This window comes from Saccopteryx leptura, chromosome 5 (assembly GCF_036850995.1).
Source record: "Saccopteryx leptura isolate mSacLep1 chromosome 5, mSacLep1_pri_phased_curated, whole genome shotgun sequence".
NCBI lineage: Eukaryota > Metazoa > Chordata > Mammalia > Chiroptera > Emballonuridae > Saccopteryx > Saccopteryx leptura.
In genome coordinates, this window is record NC_089507.1 from 165,517,605 (window position 1) to 165,539,899 (window position 22,295).

Here is a 22,295-nt window from a genome sequence, read left to right on the forward strand (position 1 = left end):
ATGGTAGTGGTGGGGACCTATCTGTTCTCTTTTCTGCAGTCTACTTGAGCATCTGAGACCATTTCAGATGGAGGGCAATCGAAGTTTCTAGTTTATTGTTAGCATTCCTTAGCTGCTGTGAGCATGCTGACATACCCCCCCTCCCTTGAAGAAGCACGGTGGAAAGCTTGAAGAGAGAACAGAAATATGCGGTGATTTTGTTTCAAGTTGAAAAGGAAATTTCTATTCTGTTGAGTATTTTTTTGTAGATACATTTTCACAAAACTGCATTTCTTCTCACAAGAACATCCTGCTTTAAATGAGTGTCAGTATTATGTGATGGTCAAGAAACCTCTATTGATGGAGACATTTGTGACACTATTCACACAATAGGTTTATTTATTTTTTCTTTTTTAGTGAGAGTAGGGGAGATACAGAGACAGACTCCCACATGCGCCCCGACCGGGATCCACCCAGCAAGCCCCGCTGGGGCTGGTGCTCTGCCCATCTGGGCCACACTTACAACAAAGCTATTTTTTTTGGCACCTGAGGCCAAAGCTCCACGGAGTTATCCTCAGCACTTGGGGCTGATAACGCTCAAATTAATCGAGTCATGGCTGTGGGAGGGGAAGAGAGAGAGAGACAGAGAGAGAGGAGAGCAGGAGGAGGAAGGGGAGAGGAAGAGAAGCAGATGCTCATTGCGTCTAGAGTGGACACCTTGCCTAAAGGCAGCACGTTCCTTTTGCTATCAGTGACAAAGGTCACACAGCTGTAAAGTGGAGGGAGGTGCCAGAATTTTAAATTGTGTGTTTGACCCTAGAGCCCCTACTCTTAACCATTGTTCTGTACTGCATTTCCCTCCTCCCTGACCTTGGGAATTTGGAACTGGAAAACTGAGAGACTAAGTCAATGCAGAGGCTGAAAACAGGGAAAGTCACTGTGAGGATGGTTAGCTAGGCAGCCGCTATGGACCGTATGCAAGCTAAAGTTTTGAGTAGTTATGCTGACGCCAAGAGGAAAACAGCGCAGATGCCCAGAGAGAAGCAGAGAAGTGCAGCCACGTGTGGAGAGAAACTCAGTCTACTCCAGTTCCATCCCCAGAGAAGCACTTCCCTGGGATCTTGCTTCTTTACAGCATAAAGCTGTTTATTTAGGTAGTGTGAGTTGGAAGGTATCTTAAAAACTTGTTTAAATAGTTGTTTATTTTAAAAAATAGATTAAATGTAGCCTATACAATGTTAACACAAAATATTTGTTAAAAAACACATTTATCTTAGAATAAATAAAGATGAATTTAAATGTCCCCTCTGTCAAAATCATCACAAATTCTTACTAACAGTGTCTGAATTAGTAGGACAATGGTGTACCTCTATAGACTCCTTAGGAGTTTTGAGGAAGGTTGTCCATGAAAATAAAATTAATGATGCTGCTTTATTAGTAATACCTAGGACAGAGGTCCCCAAACTTTTCACACATGGGGCCAGTTCACTGTCCGTCAGACCATTGGAGGACCAGACTATAAAAAAAACTATGAACAAATAAATCCCTATGCACACTGCACATGTCTTCTTTTAAAGTAAAAAAACAAAACGGGAACAAATACAATATTTAAAATAAAGAACAAGTAAATTTAAATCAACAAACTGACCAGTATTTCAATGGGAACTATGGGCCTGCTTTTGGCTAATGAGATGGTCAATGTCCGGTTTCATATTTGTCACTGCTAGCCATAACAAGTGATATGACGTGCATCTGGAGCCATGATGCATGCATCCCTCGTCACTGGAAGTAGTGCTGTACGTGAGTGACGCTGCGCTTTGTGGCACCGCCACACACAGTACTTCAGGAGCACAGGATGCACCTCTCACTGACCACCAATGAAAGAGGTGCCCCTTTTGGAAGTGTGGCAGGGGCTGAATAAATGGCCTCAGGGGGCCACATGAGGCCCGTGAGCTGTAGTTTGGGGACCCCTGACCTAGAGTTTATTCTGTGGGAATAAATTCTTCATGTAAACTTGTATGAAATCTGAAAAAGAATTTGACATTTTTTATTTAAGAGGGATTGGAGGCCAGTAAATAACATTTTTCCCCTGTCAAATTTAGAACAAATTTAAAAAATTAGAAGATTGCCCTAGCCGGTTGGCTCAGTGTTAGAGCCTCAGCCTAGCATGTGGAGGTCCCAGGTTCAATTCCCAGACAGGGCACACAAGAGATGCGACATTCTGCTTCTCTACCTCTTCCTCTCTTTCTTCTCCCACAGCCATGGCTCGAATAGTTTCGGGAAAGTTGGCCTCAGATGCTAAGGATGGTTCTATGGCTTTGGCCTCAGGCACCAAAATGGCTTGGTTGCCGAGCAACTGATCAGCGGCCTAGATGGGCAGAGCATCAGCTTGTAGGGGCTTGCTGGGTGGATCCCTGTCTGGGCACATGTGCGAGTCTGTCTCTGTCTACCTGCCTCTCACTTGATAAAACAAAACAAAACAAAGAAAAAGAGAAAAAGAAAAATTAGAAGACTTAGGTAGCTGAGCTGTGATTTTAGGTGTGTGGCCAACATGAGGCTTGAGAATTCTTCTGCATTGGGTTCTATGCACTCACCTGGTCACAGCCAGAACTGCCAATGAGAGCCTGTGTATAGCAGAGGATCACTTTCCTGGAGAGAGAAAGGGCTGAAGAAAGGGCTGAATTTACAAGTACTTCTCCAATGCCAGCGGCTGTCAGCATGCTTGGGAGAGAGCTGGACAAACAGGGCAGAGGTTCTGTCTTTATTGAAACAGTTGGTTAGAGTGCTTAACTTTTGGGCCAGTCAGTTAGGGTAGGTGGGAGGAGAGTGAAACATACTCAGCCCAAAAGTATGCATTTCACAAAGGGTAGTGTTTTGTAATTTTTATTTTAGCTCCTTCTTTGTTAAAAAGAAAAAAATGTTATAGGTAAGATTTTTCTCTCTTTCCATCTCCAGAGACTATCAAGTATTTCTTGTCCACATTTGTGCTTTGATTATGCCTTTTCAAGGCTGTGGGTACTCCCTTGAAAAGGTTTCTGATTTCATTACGATGAGTTCTCTTCAAAGAGGACTTCCTGTCCCCTATGCAGATAGACTTCTGGTCATCATACCCAAGCAGTTGTCACACTGACCAGAGTGCACATGAATCCCACATGTGAAATCACAGGTCGGTCCCAAATGAAGCCTCTCACTATTTGTCTTTCAGTAAAACAGGGTAATTAAACACACACACACACACACACACACACACACACACACACACACACACACACAGAGTGTGTCCGTAAAGTCATGGTGCACTTTTGACCGGTCACAGGAAAGCAACAAAAGACAATAGAAATGTGAAATCTGCACCAAATAAAAGGAAAACCCTCCCAGTTTCTATTGGATGATGTGGCAGCATGTGCGCATGCGCAGATGATGACGTAACACCTGTGTACAGTGGAGCAGCCCACGGCCATGCTAGTCGAGATGTGGACGGTATAGAGGAAAGTTCAGTATGTTCTGTGGCTTCCTAAATTTGAATCTATGACCAAAGTGCAACGTGAGTATCGGCGCGTTTATAACGAAGCACCACCACATAGGAATAACTTTACTCGGTGGGATAAGCAGTTGAAGGAAACTGGCAGTTTGGTGGAGAAACCCCGTTCTGTTAGGCCATCAGTCAGTGACGAGTCTGTAGAAGCTATACGGGATAGCTACCTAAGGAGCCCTAAAAATCTGGGCATGAGCCCACATCGAACTGCACTGAATAGGTATGAAACTGGGAGAGTTTTCCTTTTATTTGGTGCAGATTTCACATTTCTATCGTCTTTTGTTGCTTTCCTGTGACCTGTCAAAAGTGCACCATAACTTTACGGACACACTGTGTGTGTGTGTGTGTGTGTGTGTGTGTGTGTGTATTTCAGTTGCTTTTCTTATATTAACATGCATTTAAAGTTTTAAAGAAATGCTTAAGAAAGGCTTAAGTTGTATTTTATAAATTTTTGTATGTAGTATTTTCCTGTAGCTCAGTTACAGGTATACTAGTTTGTGATTTTCAGGATGAGTTCTTATCAGAAACTTATATATTACCTAAAGGTGTGTTTTTTCCTTCCAAAGAAATTGCTTTTAGCCCCTCTCAGCAGGCAGAGATAGGAAACAGGTTAATATATACATTGGCACATGCATCATATGTGTGTGCACACATATGTGTATTGTATATGTTCTAACACATGTACACACATCTCTATTTCTGTATCAAACTAAATATATAAATATCATAAATTCATATTAATTCCAGTTCTAATCAAATAAATACCACAGGGTTTTCCCCACTATTTTCTCCCTTAGTTTTTATTCCCTCCTCTGACCATGAGAAACCTGACTTATGTATTTAGCTTTTGCTCAAACCTTGAACCCCAGGAAATGATTTATTTTATCTTTATTGATTGATTTGAGAGAGAGAGAGAGAAATATCAGTTCGTTGTTCCACCTATTTGTATATTAACTGGTTGATTCTTACATGTGCCCTGACCTGAGATGGAACCTGTAACTTTGGTACATCAGGACGACGCTCTCGCAAACTGAACCACCTGATGAGGGCCAGGAAATGCTTTCTGAATTGATAAAACATATCTCTGTGAAAAAGAAATCTAAAACTAGAGAAATACTTTTTTGAGGTTTTTGTGTGTGTCTGTGTGTTTCATTTTTGTATTTTTCTAAAGTGAGAAGTGGGGCGGCAGACAGACAGACTCCTGCATGTGCCCAACCAGGATCCACCCGGCATGCCCACCAGGGGTCGATGCTCTTCCCATCTGGGGCATTGCTCTGTTGCAACTGGAGCCATTCCAGTGCCTGAGGTGGAGGCCATGGAGCCGTCCTCAGCGCCTGCGTCAACTTTGCTCCAGTGGAGCCTTGGCTGCAGGAGGGGAAGAGAGAGACAGAGAGGAAGCGGAGGGCGACTGGTGGAGAAGCAGAGGGGCACTTCTCTTGGGTGCCTTGGCCGAGAATCGAACCCGGGACTTCCACACACTGGGCCGACGCTCTACCACTGAGCCAACTGGCCAGGGCCCTATGTTGTTTTTTTATTTCCTGTCATTTGAAGTACTGTTAGATTTTGTTTTCTGTTGGTATTTCACTTTAGAATTTCCCACTCTCATTCCTGTTTAATTTTTTCTTTGGTTTTTGAATAAGTGAAGCATTAATATGGTTTCAAAAATCAGATCTGTACTAAAAGGTGTATTTATTCTGTCCTCTCCTGTCCATTCCCAGCCTCCTCTGCCAACATGTGACCTCATCAGCCTCAGGCTGACCCTTTCCTGTCTGTGCACAGATGAGCAGGTGCATGTATATCTCATTGTTTTCTCATCTTTCTTACACTTTGCTTTTTTGATTTATTATAAGCTGGAAGGCATTCATTCTTTTTACATAAGCAAAGTATACGAGTGTAGGATGACCCGCACTTTATACAACAGCCATCCTACCTGTGGGCACCGAGGCTATTTCCAATATTTGTAATTATGAATGATGCTGTAATGAAAAACCTAGTAGATATGTTTTTAAAGATTGTTTGAAATATATATTCAGGGTAACATTTTAGGAGTGGGAATGCTGGGTCTAAAGACAAACATATGAAATTTTGTTCTATGTTGTAAAATTCCCTTCCTTGAAGGTTGTACTGATTGAATTTCTACTGGCTTACATACAGTGGTACCCTGACACATGAGCACTTTAAATCACAAGCAATTTGAGAGACGAGCAGTCACTTGCTGGATTTTTTGCTTTAAGTCACGAGCGTATATTTGAATCATGAATGTTGGGCAGATAAGTTTGTAAAATTTGTGTCTTTTGAGTTTGCTCACTTTTATTGTTAAAAATGGTGCTGGACAGCCATGTGTGTGCTTGCCCTCAGAGCAGGGCAGTTGATTACAAATTGCGAATTACCTTCCTGCTTGGGAAGGGCCATTGTTATGCTGATGTTGGCTAGAGGAGAGGTTTTGGTGCCAGAAAAGTTTTAAAAAGGAGAGAAGGAGGAAGAGAAGAAGCCATGATGGCAGAGTGAGAGCAGAGAGGAGGCAGAGTGCTGAAGGAGGAGCCAAGATGGCAGGGTGCTGAAGGAGAAGCCAGTTTGTGCAGAGAGGAGAAGGGGAAGGTGTGCAGTTGGGGAAGCAGAGGTGACTGAGACTGGTGGGGCCTTTCATTCTAGGAAAAACCAGAGAAGATTCTCCTGCTTGTGGAACTGGAGGATGTGTAAGTGGCTTTGGAAGCCCTGTGTGTATTTGCTCGTTGGCTGGTACAAGTCTTGAATAAAGGAATGGCCCCCCATTTTTTGACTCCACTGTTTCTTTACTGTCTGCCGAATCTAATGGGAACCTGCATGTGTATGGCTATGACGGCAGCAACTACTGGCCTTATATTTGGTGTAGTTTGCGGCAGGATTCGGATCAGATCGGTATGGAGCAGCCACCACCCTTGAGTGGTGGGGTATGACTGGTCGTTGTTATGGTTCCCCATGGCTGTCCTTTTGGGGACTATGGGCTGGCTAATTTTTACAGCCCTGTGAGAGGAAACCAAGAGCTCTGTGCAAGAGGCTGCCCAAGGCCTGCAAATGGAGGATTGGAAGGAGTTGGAATGGCCACGGGAGAAAGAGATGCAGATCCTGGAACTAGAGCAAGCACTGGAGGAGGCCAACTGGGTTCACAAGTTGCACCTGGAAGTGGAGCAGTCTCTGGAGAAGAAATTATGGGTTCGTGAGAGTTGCAGTTTGCCCTGGAAGTTGTGGAGAGCCAGCAGCTGCAGGAACCTAACCTCGAGTCATGCCGGCAGAGTGGCTCTGAGTTGGCGGGAGCAGGCGTTTCCAGCTCCTCTTCTGACAATGAGGAGACTGAGGCTGAAGTTGCCATCCAAAGACTCCAGAAGGTAAAAGCCCAGCAACAAAGAGTACCTACTAAGCCCCTGGCAGGTTTGCTACGATTACGGCACCTAGGGGTGGACGGCAGCATGCTCTCTGGAGCAGAGGTGGAAATGTTGGCTGCCATTGCCACGTACACCCTCTTGGGGCAGTGTCTTAAGAGCTTCCAGGATGGCAGGGATGAGGGGGGAGGCCAGAGGCCCCATGTGTGTGGACTGACACTTGGACTGTGACCAGAGGGGGCACTAGCTCCCCTGTTGGATGAACATGCAGCTTTTGGACAGTATGAGAGACCCTGATGGAGTGGGGAGCAGGTCTGGTTGAAATTGTATGATTTATGCTGTTGCTATAATTTGTTTGTGTGATGTGCCTAATCCCTTGCACAGGAATGTCTGTGGTGTGAATTGCAAAATGAGCAAAAGAAGTGGAATATTGGGCAAATGAGTTTGTAAAATTTATGTTTTTGAGTTTGTTCACTTTTATTGTTAAAAAATGGTGCTGGGCAGTCTCTGAAATTGCTAGTTACCTTCCTGCTTGGGAAGGGCCATTGTTAGACTAATATTTCCTACCACCAGCATTTTCACCTGACCTTGAAGGTAAACACACTTCATAAACCAGTTTATTTCTTTACACTCTCTCTTATCGTGTGTGTGTGTGTGTGTGTGTGTGTATAATTTGTTATTTATAAAGTACATTTTCTTATTTAAAAGCATATGAAACAAAAATTCGTGTGGTTTTTGGGGGCCGGAATGGATTAATTGTATTCCCATTAATTTAAATAGTGAAATTTGATTTGACACACATGTAAATTGAGTCTCAAGCTTGGCCATGAAATGAATTAAACTTGTGTGTCAAGGTACCCCTGTATTAGAATGACTTTTGACCCACAACTGCCCAAATAGAATGTGTTGTTATATTTTTTTTAATTTTTGTAAATCTGATAGATGATAGATGATAGTTTCTCAATATAATTTTAATTTGTAGTCCTCTTGTAACAAGTGATAATAAACATACTTTCACATACTTAAGGACCATTCTAGTACTTTAGTTAATTATAATTGAAATCCAATACATTTCACATATTTAAAGTATAGTTTCACAATTTTTTTTTTTTGTGTGTGTGTGTGTGTAAGACAGAGACAGAGAGTGAGACAGAAAGAGGGACAGATAGGGACAGACAGGCAGAGAGGGAAAGAGATGAGAAGCATCAATTCTTCGTTGTGGCTCCTTAGTTGTTCATTGATTGCTTTCTCATATGTGCCTTGACACGGGGACTACAACAGAATGAATGATCCCTTGCTCAAGCCAGCAACCTTGGGTTCAAGCCATCAACCTTCGGCCTCAAGCCAGTGGACCGTGGGCTCAAGCCAGTGACCATGGGTCATGTCTATGATCCCATGCTCAAGCCAGCAACCCAGCGCTCAAGCCGGTGAACCTGCGCTCAAGCCAGATGAGCCCACGCTCAAACTGGTGAGCTTGGGGCTTTGAACCTGGGTCCTCTGTGTCCCAGTTGGACACTCTGTCCACTGTGCCATAGCCTGGTCAGGCAGCATAGTTTTACAATTTAACATGTATATACTTGTGAAACTGCCAACACAAAAATATATGTCATGTTGAGTATATATTTATTCCTAGTTTCCCCCTGCCCCTGTGTAATCTCTCCTGCCCACCCTTTGCCTTCATCACATGCAGTCAACTTCTGACCTCCTTTCTGTCACTGTATTTTAGTTTCTACAATTTTATATAAATCGAAATATATAGTATGTATGCTTTTTTGGTCTTACTTTTTTTCTGTTAGCATAATGATTTTGAGACTTATTCATGTTGTACCATATCATATATCAATAGTTCATTCTTTTTTATTTCTGAATAATATTTCATTATATGGATATACTATAACGTGTTGATCCATATATTTGTTGATAGACAAGACTTGTGAACTGTTTTCAGTTTGGGGCTATTAAAGCTTCTATGTGCCTGACCTGTGGTGGCGCAGTGGATAAAGCATTGACCTGGAAATGCTGAGGTCCCCAGTTCGAAACCCTGGGCTTGCCTGGTCAAGGCACATATGGGAGTTGATGCTTCCAGCTCCTCCCCTCTTCTCTCTCTCCCTCTCTGTCTCTCTGCTCTCTAAAAATGAATAAATAAAAAATAAAAAATTTAAAAAAAAAAAAAAAAAAAAAAGCTTCTATGACCATTAGTGTCCAAGTCTTTGTGTGGCCATTTGCTTTTTTTTCTCTTGAATAAAAACCAAAAAGTCAAATGTCTAGATGGTATGGTAGGTGTCTGTTTAACTTCTTAACAAATGGCTAACCTGTTCTCCAAAGTGGTTGTGTTTTGTGGAAATCCATATTTCTGTCTCATATCATTACCCTTCATCCTGAAGGACTTTCTTTTTCAGTGCAAGTCTCCTGCAGAGTTCTTCCATTCAACAACAGACATTTGTATATCAGAAAAGTCTTTATTTTACTTTTGTTTTGAAAGGTATTTTTGCTGGGTATGGAAATTTATTTTTAATTTTAAAATTTTATTTAGAAAATTAACAGGGTGACATTGATCAATTAAGAATACATAGGTTTCAGGTAAACATTTTTCTAGCATTTGAACTGTTGATTGTTGTTTACCCATCACCCAAAGTCAAATCATTTTCTGTCACCTTATATTTGTCCCTCTTTTTACCCTTCCTGCCACCTCCTCCCCCCTGTCCCATTCTCTCTGGTAACTGCTTCACTTTTATCTATGTTCATGAATTTTTATATCCCACCCATGTATGAAATCATACAGTTCTTAGCTTTTTCTGATTTACTTATATCAGTGAGTATAATGTTGTCAAGGTCTATCCATGTTATCATAAATGTCACTATGTCATCCTTTCTTATGGCTGAGCAGGATTCCATTGTATATATGTGCCACATCTTCTTTATCCAATCCTCTATCTAGGGACACTTTGGTTGTTTCCATGTCTTGGCCACTGTGAATAATGCTGTGATGAGCATGGGTGTGCATGTGTCTTTACGTACCAATGTTTTTGAGTTTTGGGGTATATACCCAGTAGAGGGATTGCTGGGTCATATGGTAGTTCTATTTTTAGTTTTTTGAGGAACAACCATTCTTTCTTCCATAATGGTTGTATTACTTTACATTCCAACCAACAGTGGATGAGGGTTCCTTTTTCTCCACAGCCTCTCCAACACTTGCTATTACCTGTCTGGTTGATAATATCTAATCTAACAGGTGTGAAGTGGTATCTCATTGTAGTTGCATATAGTAGTTGCATATAGTTGCATTTCTCTAATAACTAATGATGATGAGCATCTTTTCATATATCTGTTGGCCATTTGTATTTTTTCCTGGGAGAAGTATCTGTTCATGTCCTCTTCCCATTTTTTTTTTTTTTAATATGGAACGCTTCACGAATTTGTGTGTCATCTTTGCGCACGGGCCATGCTAATCTTCTCTGTGTTGTTCCAATTTTAGTATATGTGCTGCTGAAGCGAGCACCTCTTCCCATTTTTTTATTGGATTGTTTGTTTCTTTATTGTTGAGTTTTATGAGTTCTTTGTATATTTTGGATATTCGGCCTTTATCTGAGCTGTTGTTTGAAAATATCATCTCCCATTTAGTTGGCTGTCTGTTTGTTTTGTTGTCGGTTTCTTTTGCTGAGCAAAAACTTCTTAGTCTGATGTAGTCCCATTCATTTATCTTTGTCTTCACTTCTCTTGCCTTTGGAGTAAAATTCATAAAATACTCTTTAAAACCAAGGTCCATGAGTTTAGTACCTATATTTTCTTCTATGTACTTTATTGTTTCAGGTCTTATATTTAGGTCTTTGATCCATTTTGAATTAATTTGAGTACAAGGGGACAAACTGTAGTCGAGTTTCATTCTTTTGCATGCGGCTTTCCAGTTTTTACAGCACCATTTATTGAAGAGGCTTTCTTTTCTCCATTGTGTGTTGTTGGCCCCTTTATTGAAAATTATTTGATCATATATATGTGGTTTTATTTCTGGACTTTCTATTCTGTTCCATTGGTCTAAGTTTCTATTTTTCTGCCAATACCATGCTGTTTTGATTATTGTGACTTTATAATATAATTTGAAGTCAGGTATTGTAATACCCCCAGCTTCGTTCTTTTTCCTTATGATTGCTTTGAGTATTTGGGATTTTTTATAGTTTCATATAAATCTGATAATTCCTTGTTCCATTTCTTTAAAAAATCATTGTAATTTTGATGGGAATTGCATTAAATGTGTATATTGCTTTGGGTAATATGGTCATTTTGATTATATTTATTCCTATCCAAGAACAGGGAATATTTTCCATTTCATTGTATCTTTTTCGATTTCCCTTAACAATGCTTTGTAGTTTTTGTTATATAGGTCCTTTACATTCTATGTTATGTTTATTCCTAGGTATTTTATTTTTTTGGTTGCAACCATGAAGGGGATTATTTTTCTGAGTTTGTTTTCTAATGTTTTGTTGTTGGCATATAGAAAGGCTATGGACTTTTGTATATTAATTTTGTATCCTGTGACCTTACTGTATTGGTTTATTGTTTCTAGTAATCTTTTTGTGGAGACTTTGGGGTTTTTGATGTATAGGATCATATCTCTGCAAAAAGTGAAACCTTTACTACTTCTTTTCCGATACGGATGCCTTTTATTTCTTTATCTTGTCTGATTGCTCAGGCTAGAACTTATAGCACCACGTTAAATAAAATTGGAGAGAGTGGACAACCCTGTCTTGTTCCTGATTTAAAGGGGAAAGTCCTCAGTTTTATGCCATTTAATATGATACTAGCTGATGGTTTATCATAAATGGCCTTTATCATGTTGAGATATTTTCCTTTTATACCCATTTTGTTGAATGTTTTAAACATAAAATTGTATTGTATTTTATTCAATGCCTTTTCTGCATCTATTGATAGGATCATGTGGTTTTGTTCATTGTTTTGTTGATATGGTGTATTACATTAACTTTTTTCCGTATGTTGAACCATCCTTGAGATTCTGGGATGAATCCCACTTGATCATGATGTATTTTTTTTTTTGAAATGTTGTTGTATTTGATTTGCTAGTATTTTGTTTAGTATTTTAGCATCTGTATTCATTAGAGATATTGGTCTGTATTTTTTTGTGTGTGTGTGCCGTCCTTGCCAGGTTTCGGTATGAGGGTTATGTTGGCCTCATAAAATGTGTTTGGAAGTATTGCTTCTTCAATTTTTTGGAAGACTTTGAATAGAATAGGTACCAAGTTTGATAGAATTCACTAATATAGCTGTCTGAGGCTGGACTTTTATTTTGGGGGAGGTTTTTAATAGTTTTTTCTATTTCCTCCCTGCTTATTGGTCTATTTAGGCTTTCTGCTTTTTCATGACTCAGTCTAGGAAGGTTGTATTGTTCTAGGAATTTATCCATTTCTTCTAGATTGTTGAATTTGGTGGTATATAGTTTTTCATAGTATTCTACAATAATTCTTTGTATATCTTTGATATCTGTGGTGATTTCTCTTTTATTTTGGATTTTGTTTATATGAGTCCTTTCTCTTTTTATTTTGGTGAGTCTTGCCAAGGGTTTGTCAATTTTGTTGATCTTTTCAAAAAACCAGCTTCTTGTTTTATTAATTTTTTCTATAGTTTTTGTGTTCTCTATTTCATTTATTTCTGCTCTGATTTTTATTATCTCCTTTCTTCGGCTGGTTTTGGGTTTCTTTGTTCTTTTTTTTCTAGTTCCTTAAGGTGTGAAGTTAAGTGGTTTACTTGGGCTCTCTCTTGTTTGTTCATATAGGCCTGAAGTGATATGAACTTCCCTCTTATTACTGTTTGTGCTGCATCCCAGAGATGATAAGTTGTATTGTCATTTTCATTTGTCTGTATATATCTTTTGATCTCTGCACTTATTTCTTTTCTGACCCACTCATTTTTTCAAAATATGTTGTTTAGTTTCCACATTTTTGTGGTTCTTTTTTTTACCTCTTTATTTGCAGTTGAATTCTAGTTTCAAGGTTTTATGATCAGAAAATATGCTTGGTTCAATTTCAGTTTTTCTTAATTTGCTGATGTTATTTTTGTGGCCCAATATATGGTCAATTCTTGAGAATGTTCCATGTACACTAGAGAAAAATGTGTACTCTGTCACTTTGGGATGAGATGTCCTGTAGATGTCTATCATATCCAGGTGCTCTAGTGTTTTGTTTAAGGCCAATATTTTTTCATTAATTTTCTGTTTGGTTGAACAATCTAGAGCCATCAGCGGCGTATTGTGGTCTCCAACTATGATTGTATTTTTGTCAGTTTTTGTTTTTAGGTCAGTTAGTAGCTGTCTTATATATTTTGGTGCTCCTTTGTTTGGTGCATATATATTAAGAAGTGTTATGTCTTTTTGATTCAGTGTCCCCTTAATCATTATGAAATGACCGCTTTTGTCTCTGATTACTTTTGCTGTCTTGTAGTCAGCATTGTTAGATATGAGTATTGCTACACCTACTTTTTTTTGTATGTTATTTGCTCGGAGTATTGTTTTCCAGCCTTTCACTTTGAATTTGTTTTTATCCTTGTTGCTTAGATTTGTTTCTTGTAAGCACCATACAGTTGGATTTTCTTTTTTAATTCTTTCTGCTACTCTGTGTCTTTTTATTGGTGAGTTTAATCCACTTACATTTTGTGTAATTATTGACACTTGAGGGTTTCCTATTGCCATTTTATATATTGCTTTCTGTTAGTTTTGTATCTTGTTTGATTCTTCTCTTTTGTTTTTCTATCATTTGTTTTTGTTTGGTTGTAATCCATACTTCTTTTCTTTGTTACTACCTTATTTAAATCATGTGCTTCTGTGGTGGTTTTTTCAGGGGTGGTTACCATTATGTAACGAAAAGGGTACCTACCATGTTCATTGTAGTACAGTATCTTATGAGTGCTTCTGCACGCCATCGTTCTTTGCTACTGTTAATCTTCGTCCTCTCCCCTTTTTGTTTTTATTGTCACAGTTTAAATTTGGTTTTATTGTGTTCTTGGTGGAGCTTTTACTTGTGGTTTTCTTTTGTTTTGTTCTTTGTATCTGGTTGGAAAACCCCCTTTTATATTTCCTGAAGTGAGGGTTTTCTGATGGTAAATTTCCTCATCTTTTCTGTATCTGTGAATGTTTTTATTTCTCCTTCGTATTTGAAGGATAGCTTTGATGGGTATAGTATTCTTGGCTGGAAGGTCCTCTCTTTCAGAACTTTAAATATTGGAGTCCACTCTCTTCTAGCTTGTAGAGTTTCTGCTGAGAAATCCGATGATAATCTAATAGGATTTCCTTTATATATTGTATTTCTCTTTTTTCTGGCTGCCTTGAGAATTTTTTCTTTGTCATTGATTTGTGCCAGTTTCATTATGATGTGCCTTGGAGTAGGTTTGTTGGGATTAAGATAACTCGATGGTTTGTTTGCTTCTTCAATTTGAGGCTTTTTTTCTTTCAACAGGCTTGGGAAGTTCTCGTTTATTATTTGTTTGAATATGTTCTCCATTCCATTTTCTCTCTCTTCTCCTTCTGATATACCTATTATTCTCATGTTACTCTTTTTGATGTAGTCAGACAATTCCTGTTGGGCTTTCTCATTTTTTTAAATTCTGAGTCTTTCTCTGCTTTCTGTTGTGCCTCAATTGCCTTCCTTCCGTGTTACTAATCCTCTCTTCTGTCTGGCCTGTTCTATTAGCTAAGCTTGTTACCTCCATTTTCAGTTCATGAATTGAGTTTTTCATCTCTGTTTGATTTGTTTTCATTGTTTGAATTTCCTTGGTAATATATTCTTTGTGTTTGTTGGAGTTGTTTTTTTGAGCTCCCTAAATTGCCTTTCTGTGTTTTCTTGTATATCTCTGAGTATTCTTAGGATTTCTATTTTAAATTTTCTGTAATTTAGCTCCAAGGTTTCTAATCTATTAAATTTTTTTTTCTATAGATTTTTCCTCATCTGTCTGTGCTACATCTCTGTCTTTTGTATCCATGATATTTGATTTTCTTTTCCTTAATGGCATCTAAGGGTGGTTTTGTTAATACCACTAATGAGAATTAATAAAGAATAAAAAGTGAAAAAAAAAGATAATAAAAATAATTAAAAAATTATTTTTTTTCTTTTTTCTTTCTTTTGAGAAAATAACATGAAAAACTGAGATTTATATTGTGATAAATGGAACAAAAACTACCTATAACGGAGGGCGTGAGTTGAGAAGTGATAAAGCGTTAAAAAGGAGATAGGGCCCTGGCCGGTTGGCTCAGCGGTAGAGCGTCGGCCTGGCGTGCAGGGGACCCGGGTTCGATTCCTGGCCAGGGCACATAGGAGAAGCGCCCATTTGCTTCTCCACCCCCCGCCCCCTCCTTCCTCTCTGTCTCTTCCCCTCCCGCAACCAAGGCTCCATTGGAGCAAAGATGGCCCGGGCTCTGGGGATGGCTCCTCGGCCTCTGCCCCAGGCGCTAGAGTGGCTCTGGTCGCGGCAGAGCGACGCCCCGGAGGGGCAGAGCATCGCCCCCTGGTGGGCAGAGCGTCGCCCCTGGTGGGCGTGCCGGGTGGATCCCGGTCGGGCGCATGCGGGAGTCTGTCTGACTGTCTCTCCCCGTTTCCAGCTTCAGAAAAATACAAAAAAAAAAAAAAAAAGGAGATAGGGACCCACAAAATGCAAAAAAGGAAAAAATTTGTATCAAGAATTAAATAATTTGCTTGTAAATGATGGTTGATTGACTGAGAGATATAGTGAAAGGGATAAGAGGGAAACAAGGAAAAGAAAAAAAATTATTGTATTAAGTGGAAGAAAAACTACATAGAATGGAGAGCTGGGGTTGGGGAGAATGCTAATGAGTTAAAAAGCAAAGTAAAAAGCACATAAAATGCCACAAAGAAAAAATTTTAATCCAAAATAAAATAATTTGTTCATGATTAAGGATTGAAAGAGAGGAAAAGTAAAGGAGAAAAGAAGAAAGTAAGAGAGAGGGAGAAAAAAGAAAAAGGGAAAAAAGAAAAAAAGAAAAAAAAGAAAAAGGAGAGAGTTAAGGGTTTTGGAGTGTAACCCTCATAGAGAGAAAGAAGAAAAAAAGGAGAAAAAATGGGAAATGTAATACTTATGGGTAATGTAGTTCCAGATGAAGAGAAAAGAATAAGACGAGCAGAGAATAAAAGGACCAAGGTGTAAGAAGAAAAAATAAAAAAATAAAAAAAAGTAGATGAAAGAAACAAAAAAAAAGTGGAAAAATTCATAAGTGGATTTTTTTTTATTTTGAGAGGTTCTCTTTTTCCTTTTTCTTTCCTCTCTCTGTTCCTGGTCAGTGACTCTGTACCCTAGGCTCTGCCCCGGTGGCATGCTTAGGTAAAAATTTGCAGTTGATGTGTCTCTATGGCGATGTCATATAGTAGGCCTCAGTCTCATTGGTAGTCGAGGCTCATTAGCATTTGCAGGCTCCGACAACGAGAGAGTTCGTTTTCCTGGAGCCTCTCTCCTAGTCTCTCCTTCCAGAATTAGCAGCCTGATGATCCAGCTATGAGGTTGCTGCTGCCACTACCTGGAGATTAAGAGGCTGGCAGATCCCCACTTTATCCCCACTCAGCTCAGGGTTCTGGGTAAGGCTCTGTCAGTCTGAGCTGTTAGTGTAATCAGGCAGGGCTGGGAGCCAATTGCTCTCAAGGTGTCTTTCTATGAGCCTCCAGGCGTGTCCAGTATGCCTCAGCACTCTGTGGGACTGGACCACTCTCCCCAGGCTTTTTGCACTTTGTAACCTGTATTAATAGGCTGGGATGAAGATGCCCTAGTCGCTGCCTTTTGAACAGGAGGTCTTAAAAGCTGCCAAGTCCCTCTTTTTAGTGCACAGCCCTGAGTATGAAAGCTCTGCCAATCAGATTCACCAACTTAAGCAGGTAGGGGGGCGTGTTGACTTCTATTCAGTTCACCAGGTATATCTAGTTAAATTTGCCTTAGCGTTCTGTGGGATTGCTCTCTGCAGGCTTCTTCCTTGTTAAAAAGCCTACAGCTTAGCCTGTCTAACTTCTGCAGTGTTCTCTGAGGTTTGTTCCATAGGAATGTGTTTTTCACCCTGTATCGGCTGACAGCAAGTTGCCCCCACCCCTACGTGCAGAGCAAGAGGCACTAAAAAATATCACGTCTCTTGTCTTAGATTGCTGATCTGAGAGAGATGTTGTCAACTAGAGCCACGTAAGCCAGTTGGGTGGTGAGCAGACTGTGGATTAAGCTAATTTCAGCGATTGGATCCACAGATATATGTTCCAGAGACAGTCTGCAAGCTGCCTGCACGCCCTTCCCCCTATGACTTCCGTATTTTTTACTTCCCCGGGATGTTAGCCTGAATGGCTGGGTGAGGTGCCCTGTCCGCCCGAAGAAGTCCGGACATAGGGAAGTTAACTTTCCGCACTCCCCGTGCTCTATTGCTGGGGGAGCAGGGACCACACCAAGACTCTGGTCGCAGCCCACACAGAAGCCACTGACCCTGACCCTCTGTCTGGGAACGAGCGCCCATGCCTGGGGTGCTAGGAGGAACCTCTCACACACTGTCTGAACTCACTGACCAGGATATCGGGGGTAATGGCAGCCGCTGCTGGCTTGCCCTTGTCCGGGTTCGGTGCCGGCATTAGCTCACGTAGGCTGAGTCACGGGGGGCCCAGTCTTTCCTTGGCTTGAACGTCTCTGCCCCAGCTTGGCTCCCTCCACGCCCCCAGCCCCACTCTCTCTCAGTTCCAAGTGAAAGCAGCCCTTGCTCAGGTTAGTGAGGAAGGCGGAGTGTTCTGTTCTCTGTCTTATTTCCTTCAGGGTTGATTATATATTTAGCCAACTTTTCGCCCAATCATACCTTCTTGTTCAGTGTGTGGTACTTCCAGATGCTCCAGGGATAGATTTTTCTGTCTCTGGTTGTAGAACTTGTTGAAATTTTGGGGAGAGGTATCAGAAGTGCTTGCTCTTCATGGTGCCATTTCTCTGACATCACTTTGTAAGTTTTTTATATATTTTGGCTATTATCCCCTTATCGGAGCTGTTGTTTGCAAATATCTCCCATTTAGTTGGCTGCCTATATGTTTTGTTGTCATTTTCTTTTGCTGTGCAGAAGCTTTTTAGTTTGATATAGACCCATTCATTAATTTTTGCCTTTACTTCCCTTGCCTTTGATTTCAAGTTCATGTATTGTTCTCTATGGCCAAGGTCAATGATCTTAGTACCTATGTTTTCTTCTACATAATTTATTATTTTGGATCTTATATTTAGGTTTTTGATCCATTTTGAATTAATTTTTGTGCAGGGGGACAAACTGTAGTCAAGTTTCATTCTTTTGCATGTGGCTTTCAATTTTCCCAGCACTATTTATTGAAGAGGCTTTTTTTTCTTCATTGTGTGTTTTTGGCTCCTGTGTCGTAGATGATGTGTGTGTGTGTGTGTGTGTGTGTGTGTGTGTGTGTGTGTGTGTGGTTTTATTTTGAGCTCTCGATTCTGTTCCATTGGTCTGTATGTCTATTTTTCTGCCAATACCATACTATTTTGATTATTATGACTCTATAATATAATTTGAAGTAAGGTAGTATGATACCTCTGGCCTCATTCTTTTTCCTTAGGATTGCTTTGGCTATTCAGGGATTTTTTTTTTTTTTTTTTACAGGGACAGAGAGAGAGTCAGAGAGAGGGATAGAAAGGGACAGACAGACGGGAATGGAGAGAGATGAGAAGCATCAATCATTAGTTTTTTGTTGCAACATTTTAGTTGTTCATTGATTGCTTTCTCATATGTGTCTTGACCGCAGGCCTTCAGCAGACTGAGTAACCCCTTGCTTGAGCCAGCAACCTTGGGTCCAAGCTGGCGAGCTTTTTGCTCAAGCCAGATGAGCCCGTGCTCAAGCTGGAGACCTCGGGGTCTCAAACCTGGGTCCTCCGCATCCCAGTCTGATGCTCTGTCCACTGCACCGTCCACTGCACCACCGCCTGGTCAGGCTATTCAGGGATTTTTATAGTTCCATACAAACCTGGTAATTTTTTGTTCTATTTATTTAAAAAATTACATTGGGATTTGCATTAAATTTGTATATTGCTTTGGATAATATGGCCATTTTAACTATGTTCTTCCAATTCATGAACATGGAATATTTTTCCATTTCACTGTGTCTTTTTCAATTTCTTTCAATAATGTTTTATAGTTTTCAGTGTATACTATATATCCTTCACATCTTTTGTTATGTTTATTCCTGGTTATCTTTTTTTGTTGCAATTGTTAAAGGATTTTTTTTTTTTTTTTTTTTTACATTTTGATGTTTCATTGTTGGCATATAAGAAAGCAGTAGACTTTTGTATATTGTTTTTGTATCCTGCGACTTTACTCTATTGGTTTATTGTTTCTAATAGGTTTTTGGTAGAGTCTTTGGCGTTTTCTATATACAGGATCTTGTCATCTGCAAAAAGTGATACCTTTTCTTTTCTTTCCTGATATGGATGCCTTTTATTTCTTTCTCTTGCCTGATGTCTCTGTCTAAAACTTCCAGAACTATGTTGAATAACAATGGAGCTCTAGAGTGGGCAGTCCTTGTCTCATTCCTGATTTTAGAGGGAAAGCCTTTAATTTTTTCAACATTTAGTATGATATTGACTGATGGTTTGTTATATATGGCCTTTATTATGCTGAGTACTTTCCTTCTATTCCGATTTTATTGAGTATTTTAAATATAAAGAGATATATCTTATTGACTACCTTTTCTGCTTCTATTGATAGGATCATATGATTTTTGTTTTTTGTTTTGTTGATGTGGTGTATTACATTGATCAATTTCTGTATGTCGAACCATCTTTGTGCTTCTGGAATGAATCCTACTTGATCATGATGTATTATTTTTTTAATCTGTTGTTTTCAATTTGCTAATATTTTGTTTAGGATTTTTGCTTCTGTATCCATTAGAGATATTACCCTATAGTTTTCTTTTTTTGTGTTGTTCTTGCCAGGTTTTGGTTCTGTTGGCCTCATAAAATATTTTGGGGAATATTGCTGCTTCTTTTATTTTTTGGAAGACTTTGAGAAGGATAGGTACCAAATCTTTGAATGTGGTAGAATTCACTAATGTAGCCATTTGGTCCTGGACTTTTGTTTATGGCAAGATTTTTGATAGTTATTTCTATTTCCTCCGTGCTTATAGGTCTATTTAGGTTTTCCACTTCTTTGTGACTCAATCTAGGAAGATTGTTTAGTTCTAGGAATTTATTCATTTCTTCTAGGTTGTTGAATTTGGTGGCATATAATCTTTTATAATATTCTACTATGATCCTTTGTATATCTTTGATGTCTGTAGTAATTTCTCTTTTATTTTGGATTTTGTTTAGGTGAGTCTTTCCTCCTTGTTCCTTAGACAGTCTAGCCAGTGGTTTGTTGATTTTATTGATCTTTTCAAAGAACCAGCTCTATGTTGTATTAAATTTTTCTATAAATTTTTGGTTATTTATTTTGTTTAGTTCTGCTTTAATTTTTACTATTTCATTTCTCCTGCTGACTTTGTGTTGCCTTTGTTCTTCTTTTTCTAGTTCCTTAAGGTTTTCTTAGGATCTCTCATGTTTCTTGATATAAGCCTGTAATGATAAAAACTTCCCTTTTATTACGGCTTTCACTGCATCCCAGAAATTTGGTATTTCATGTTGTCATTTCATTTGTATATTTATGTCTTTTGGTATCTATTTTTATTTCTTCTTTGACCTAGTCATTTCTTAAAAGTATATTGTTTAATTTACACATTTTTGAGGGTGTCTTTACTTCCTTTTTACTGTTGAATTCTAATCTCAAAGCCTTATGATCAGAAAATTTGCTTGGTATAGTTTCAGTCTTTCTGAATTTGTTGTTTTGTGGCTCCACAGGTCTGTCCTTGAGAATGTTCCATGCACACTGGAAAAGAATGTATAGTTTGATATTTTGGGATGAAATGTCCTTTAAATGTCTATTATGTTTATTTGGTCCAGAATGCCATTTAAGCGTGATACTTCTTTATTGATTTTCTGTTTGGATAATCTATTTAAAGCCATCACTGGTGTATTGAAATCTCCAGGTATGATTGTGTTTTTTTTCTGCTTCTATTTTTAGATCATTAGTAGATGTCTCATATATTTTGTTGCTCCCTGGTTCCATACTTATATATTAAAAAGTGTTATATCCTGATACAATGTTTCCTTTATTATTATGAAATGCTCATCTCTGTCTCTGGTTACCTTTGTTGTCTTGAAGTCAGCTTTGTCAGATATGAGTATCATTACACCTGCTTTTCTTTGGATATTATTTGCTTGGAGAATTATTTTCCAACCTTTCACTTTGAATCTACTCATGTCCTTGCAGCTTAGATGTGTGTCTTTAAGGCAACATATGGTTGGGTTTTGCTATTTGATCCAATCTACTTTTTGCCTCTTTATTGGTGAGTTCAGTCTATTTACATTTAGGGTAATTATTGACACTTGAGGATTTCCTATAGCTACATATTTTATGTTTTGTTTTCTAGTAGCTCTGTGTCTCCTTTGTTTCTTCTCTTTTTTGTTTCTTTTAGTGGTTTTTATTGGTAGTATTCTATACTTCTTTCACCTGTTTCTTATTTCTTTAAGCTGTGTGTTTCAATAGTGGCCTTTTCATCGGTGGTTACCATTTGGTTATTAAGAGAAAAATTTTCATATGTACAAGAGTTCTTTGTGTTATGAGTACTACTGCACTCCATCCTCCTTTGATACTGCAGATCTTTATCCTCTCCCCTTTTATGTTATTTTGTTACAGATACCCTTGTTTTTATTGTAACCTTGTTGGAGCTTTTACTTGTAGTTTTGATTTGTTTTGTTTTTTGTATCAGGTTGAATAATCCTCTTGAGTATTTCCTGCAGTAGTTTTTCTGGTGATAAATTCCCTCAGCTTCTGAAAAAGTTTTTATTTCTCATTCTGTAAAATTATGTTTGTAAAAGTTTATTTCTCCTTCATATTTGATGGATAACTTTGATGGATATAGTATTCTTGACTAGTAGTTCCTCTTTTTCAACATTTTGAATGTTTGGATCCACTCTCTTCTGGCTTGTAGAGTTTCTGCTGAGAAGCCTGATGATAACCAAATGGGCTTTCCTTTATATGTTATGTTCTTCTTTTCCCTTATTACCTTTAGGACTCTTTCTTTGTCATTGATTTTTCACAATTTTATTATGATGTTCCTTGGGGTAGGTCTTTTTGGGTTGTGGTAACTTGGTGTTCTCTTTGCTTCTTGTATTCAAGGTTGGTTTTCTTTCCATAGGCTTGAGAAATTCTCATCAATTATTTGTTTGAATAGGCTCTTCATTCCCTTCTTATGATATACCCATTATTCTTATATTGCTCTTTCTGTTGGAGTCAAACATTTCTTGTAGAGCTCTGTCAGTTGTTTAATGAATTAGTCTGTCTCCTATTCTCTCTGTAGCATCTC

The 22,295-nt window shown here is 39.0% G+C and overlaps 1 protein-coding gene and 1 non-coding gene across 4 annotated transcripts in view; one reads left to right on the forward strand and one right to left on the reverse strand.

The window, feature by feature from the left end:
- Positions 1 to 22,295, forward strand: part of CEP112 (centrosomal protein 112) — a 423,550-nt gene that overhangs the window by 129,274 nt on the left and 271,981 nt on the right. The gene's annotated exons all lie outside the window — the stretch shown is intronic.
- On the reverse strand, positions 10,266 to 10,372 carry LOC136407277 (U6 spliceosomal RNA). The gene has a single exon (XR_010751834.1). It is a non-coding gene; the product is annotated as a U6 spliceosomal RNA (small nuclear RNA).